The sequence below is a fragment of the Triticum aestivum genome, chromosome 3D, assembly GCF_018294505.1.
Source record: "Triticum aestivum cultivar Chinese Spring chromosome 3D, IWGSC CS RefSeq v2.1, whole genome shotgun sequence".
NCBI classification, from domain to species: Eukaryota; Viridiplantae; Streptophyta; class Magnoliopsida; order Poales; family Poaceae; genus Triticum; species Triticum aestivum.
In genome coordinates, this window is record NC_057802.1 from 559,735,204 (window position 1) to 559,739,882 (window position 4,679).

Consider the following 4,679-nt stretch of genomic DNA (forward strand, 5'->3'; position numbering starts at 1 on the left):
ACCCACAATAATGCTTTTAGGAGTAATTCTAATGCCTTTTCTCTCATAATATGTAAGGTACACACAAAGAGGGAGAATTCCGGCAGCTGGAAATCTGGACCTGGAAAAGCTACGTCAAGCTACCTATTCTGCACAACTCCAAACAAGCTGAAACTTCACGAGGAATTTTTATGGAATATTTGAGGATTATTGAAGCAAATAACAACTAGAGGGGTGATACGTCCATTTTGCATCATGTTTTCTTACTGTTATTTATGATGTTTTTATCCATAATAATGCTTTTTGGAGTAATTCTAATGCCTTTTCTCTCATAATTTGCAAGGTACACACCAAGAGGGAAAATTCCGTCAGCTGGAAATCTGGACCTGGAAAAGCTACGTCAGGCTACCTATTCTGCACAACTCCAAACAAGCTGAAACTTCACAGAGATTTTTTATGGAATATTTAAGAATTATTGGAGCAAATAACTACCAGAGGGGCCCACCAGGTGGGCACAACCCACCTGGGCGCGCCAGGGAGCCCAGGCGCGCCCTGGTGGATTGTGCTCAACTAGGCCCACCTCCGGTGCCCATCTTCTGGTACATAGGTCATTTTGACCTAGAAAAAATAAGGAGAGGGCTTTCGGGATGGAGCGCTGCCGTCTCGAGGCGGAACTTGGGCAGGAGCACTTTTGCCCTCCGGCGGAGCGATTCCGCCGGGGGAACTTCCCTCCCGAAGGGGGAAATCATCGTCCTCATCATCACCAACAACTCTCCCATCTTGGGGAGGGCAATCTCCATCAACATGTTCAACAACACCATCTCATCTCAAACCCTAGTTCATCTCTTGTCTTCAATCTTGTTACCGGAACTATAGATTGGTGCGTGTGGGTGACTAGTAGTGTTGATTACATCTTGTAGTTGATTACAATATGGTTTATTTGTTGGAAGATTATATGTTCAGATCCAATATGCTATTTAATACTCCTCTGATCATGAGCATGTTTATCATTTGTGAGTAGTAACTTTTGTTCTTGAGGCCACGGGAGAAATCGTGTTGCAAGTAATCATGTGAACTTGATATGTGTTCGATATTTTGATAGTATGTATGTTGTGATTCCCTTAGCGGTGTCATGTGAACGTCGACTACATGACACTTCACCATATTTGGGCCTAAGGGAACGCATTGTGGAGTAGCAATTAGATGATGGGTTGCGAGAGTGACAGAAGCTTAAACCCCAGTTTATGCGCTATTCCGTAAGGGGCCGATTGGATCCAAAAGTTTAATGCCATGGTTAGAATTTATTCTTAATACTTTTCTCGTAGTTGCGGATGCTTGCGGGAGGGTTAATCATAAGTAGGAGGTTTGGTCAAGTAAGAACAACACCTAAGCACCGGTCCACCCACATATCAAATTATCAAAGTAGCGAACACAAATCGAACCAACATGATGAAACTGACTAGATGAAATTCCCGTGTACCCTCAAGAACGCTTTGCTTATCGTAAGAGACCGTTTTGGCCTGTCCTTTGCCTCAAAAGGATTGGGCTACATTGCTGCACTTTTGTTACTACTGAAGGAAATGTGCCGTAGAGGCAACAATAAAGTTGTTATTTACATTTCCTTATATCATGATAAATGTTTATTATTCATGCTAGAATTGTATTAACCGGAAACATTGTACTTGTGTGAATACATAGACAAACAGAGTGTCCCTAGTATGCCTCTACTTGACTAGCTTGTTTATCAAAGATGGTTATATTTCCTAGCCATAGACATGTGTTGTCATTTGATGAACGGGATCACATCATTAGAGAATGATGTGATGGACAAGACCCATCCGTTAGCTTAGCACTATGATCGTTTAGTTTGTTGCTATTGCTTTCATCACAGGTTGTACATGTTCCTCTGACTATGAGATTATGCAACTCCCGAATACCGGAGGAACACTTAGTGTGCTATCAAACGTCACAACGTAACTGGGTGATTATAAAGATGCTCTACAAGTGTCTCCGATGGTGTTTGTTGAGTTGGCATAGATCGAGATTAGGATTTGTCACTCCGATTGTCGGAGAGGTATCTCTGGGCCCTCTCGATAATGCACATCAATATAAGCCTTGCAAGCAATGTGACTAATGAGTTAGTTGCAGGATGATGCATTACGAAACGAGTAAAGAGACTTGCCGGTAACGAGATTGAACTAGGTATGGTGATACCGACGATCGAATCTCGGGCAAGTAACATAGCGATGACAAAGGGAACAACGTATGCTGTTGTGCGGTTTGACCGATAAAGATCTTCGTAGAATATGTAGGAGCCAATATGAGCATCCAGGTTCCGCTATTGGTTATTAACCGGAGAGGTGTCTCGGTCATGTCTGCATAGTTCTCGAACCCGTAGGGTCCGCACGCTTAACGTTCAATAATGATTGGTATTATGGGTTTATGTAATTTGGTGTACCGAAGTTTGTTCGGAGTCCCCGATGTGATCACGTACATGACGAGGAGTCTTGAAATGGTCAAGACATAAAGATTGATATATTGGACCATGTTGTTCGGACACCGGAAGTGTTCCGGAGAGTTTCAGACGAAACCGGAGTGCCGGAGGGTTACCGGAACCACCCTCCCCCCGAGAAGTTATGGGCCTTAGTGGGCCTTAGGGGAGATAGAGGGCCGCAGCCAAGAGGTGACATGTGCCCCCCTCCCCCAAGGGGAGTCCGAATAGGACTAGGGGAAGGGGGCAAAGGAAAAGGGGGAACCTATTCCTACTTGGAGTAGGATCCCCCCCCCCTTGGGTGCGCCCCTTGTGGCCGGCCAGCCTCCAACTCCCCTCCTTTATATACGGGGGAGGGGGCACCCCATAGACACACAAGTTGATCTTTAGCCATGTGCGGTGCCCCCCTCCATAGTTTTACACCTCGGTCATATCGTCGTAGTGCTTAGGCGAAGCCCTGCGCCGGTAACTTCATCATCACCGTCACCAAGCCGTCGTGCTGACGGAAATCTCCCTCGGCCTCAGCTGGATCTAGAGTTCGAGGGACGTCACCGAGCTGAACGTGTGCAGATCGCGGAGGTGCCGTGCGTTCGGTACTTGATCAGTTGGATCGCGAAGACGTTCGACTACATCAACCGCGTTACTTAACACTTCCGCTTTCAGTCTACGAGGGTACGTGGATACACTCTCCCCGCTCGTTGCTATGCTTCTCCTAGATAGATCTTGCGTGATCGTAGGATTTTTTTTGAAATAATACGTTCTCCAATAGTGGCATCTGAGCCAGGTTTGTGCATAGATATTATATGCACGAGTATAACACAAAGAGTTGTGGGCGATAATAGTCATACTGCTTACCAACATGTCATACTTTGATTCGGCGGTATTGTTGGATGAAGCGGCCCAGACCGACATTACATGACCGCGTTCATGAGACTGGTTCTACCGCTGTGCTTTGCACACAGGTGGCTAATGGGTGTCTGTTTCCCCAACTTTAGTTGAATCGAGTGTGACTACGCCTGGTCCTTGTTGAAGGTTAAAACAACACACTTGACGAAAAATCATTCTGGTTTTGATGCGTAGGTAAGAACGGTTCTTGCTAAGCCCTAGCAGCCACGTAAAACTTGCAACGACAATGTAGAGGATGTCTAACTTGTTTTTGCAGGGCTTGTTGTGATTTGATATGGTCAAGACATGATGATATATAAATTTTTGTATGAGATGATCATGTTTTCTAACAGTTATCGGCAACTGGCAGGAGCCATATGGTTGTCGCTTTATTGTATGAAATGCAATCGCCATGTAATTGCTTTACTTTATCACTAAGCGGTATTGATAGTCGTAGAAGCAATAGATGGCGAGACCACAACGATGCTTCGATGGAGATCAAGTTGTCAAGCCGGTGACGATGGTGATCATGACGGTGCTTTGGAGATGGAGATTAAAGGCACAAGATGATGATGGCCATATCATATCACTTATTTGATTGCGTGTGATGTTTATCTTTTTATGCATCTTATTTTGTTTAGTACGGCGGTAGCATTATAAGATGATCTCTCACTAAATTTCAAGGTACAAGTGTTCTCCCTGAGTATGCATCGTTGCGACAGTTCGTCGTGCCGAGACACCACGTGATGATCGGGTGTGATAAGCTCTACGTTCACATACAACAGGTGCAAGCACTACAAAAAAAAGACACATCCGTGACATTTTGGGCCGAACAATTTTTTTTTCTGTCATACATATGACACTTCTATGACGATAATTGTGACAAAACCCGGTATCATCATAGATGTGGTGGGCTCCTACTTCTATGACAAAAAATCATGACAGAAAATGGGCTTTTCGTCCTGGGCGGGCCGGAGATGCAGCTGCATGACATTCTTTGGGCCGCCCATGACGGAAAAAACCGTGGTAGAAGCGAGGGCGAGGAAAATTTCAGGGAGTTCCCGGTTACAGTGGGAGGTCCGGGGCCGAGCAATGCGCGTTTCTCTCGTACACGTACGCGCGTGTGTGCGAGGCGTTGGCTCTAACTGAACTCGAGCGAGGCGTTGGGCTCAAACTGAACCCGAGTGATTGCACCGCAGGCTACGCGTTACTGAACCCGAGCGATCGATCGATGGCTGTTAACTGAACCCGATCGAGCGATTCCTTCGCTACTGTTGCTAACTGAAGCCGATCGATGCTGCCTCTGGATGAACAGTGAGCGTTG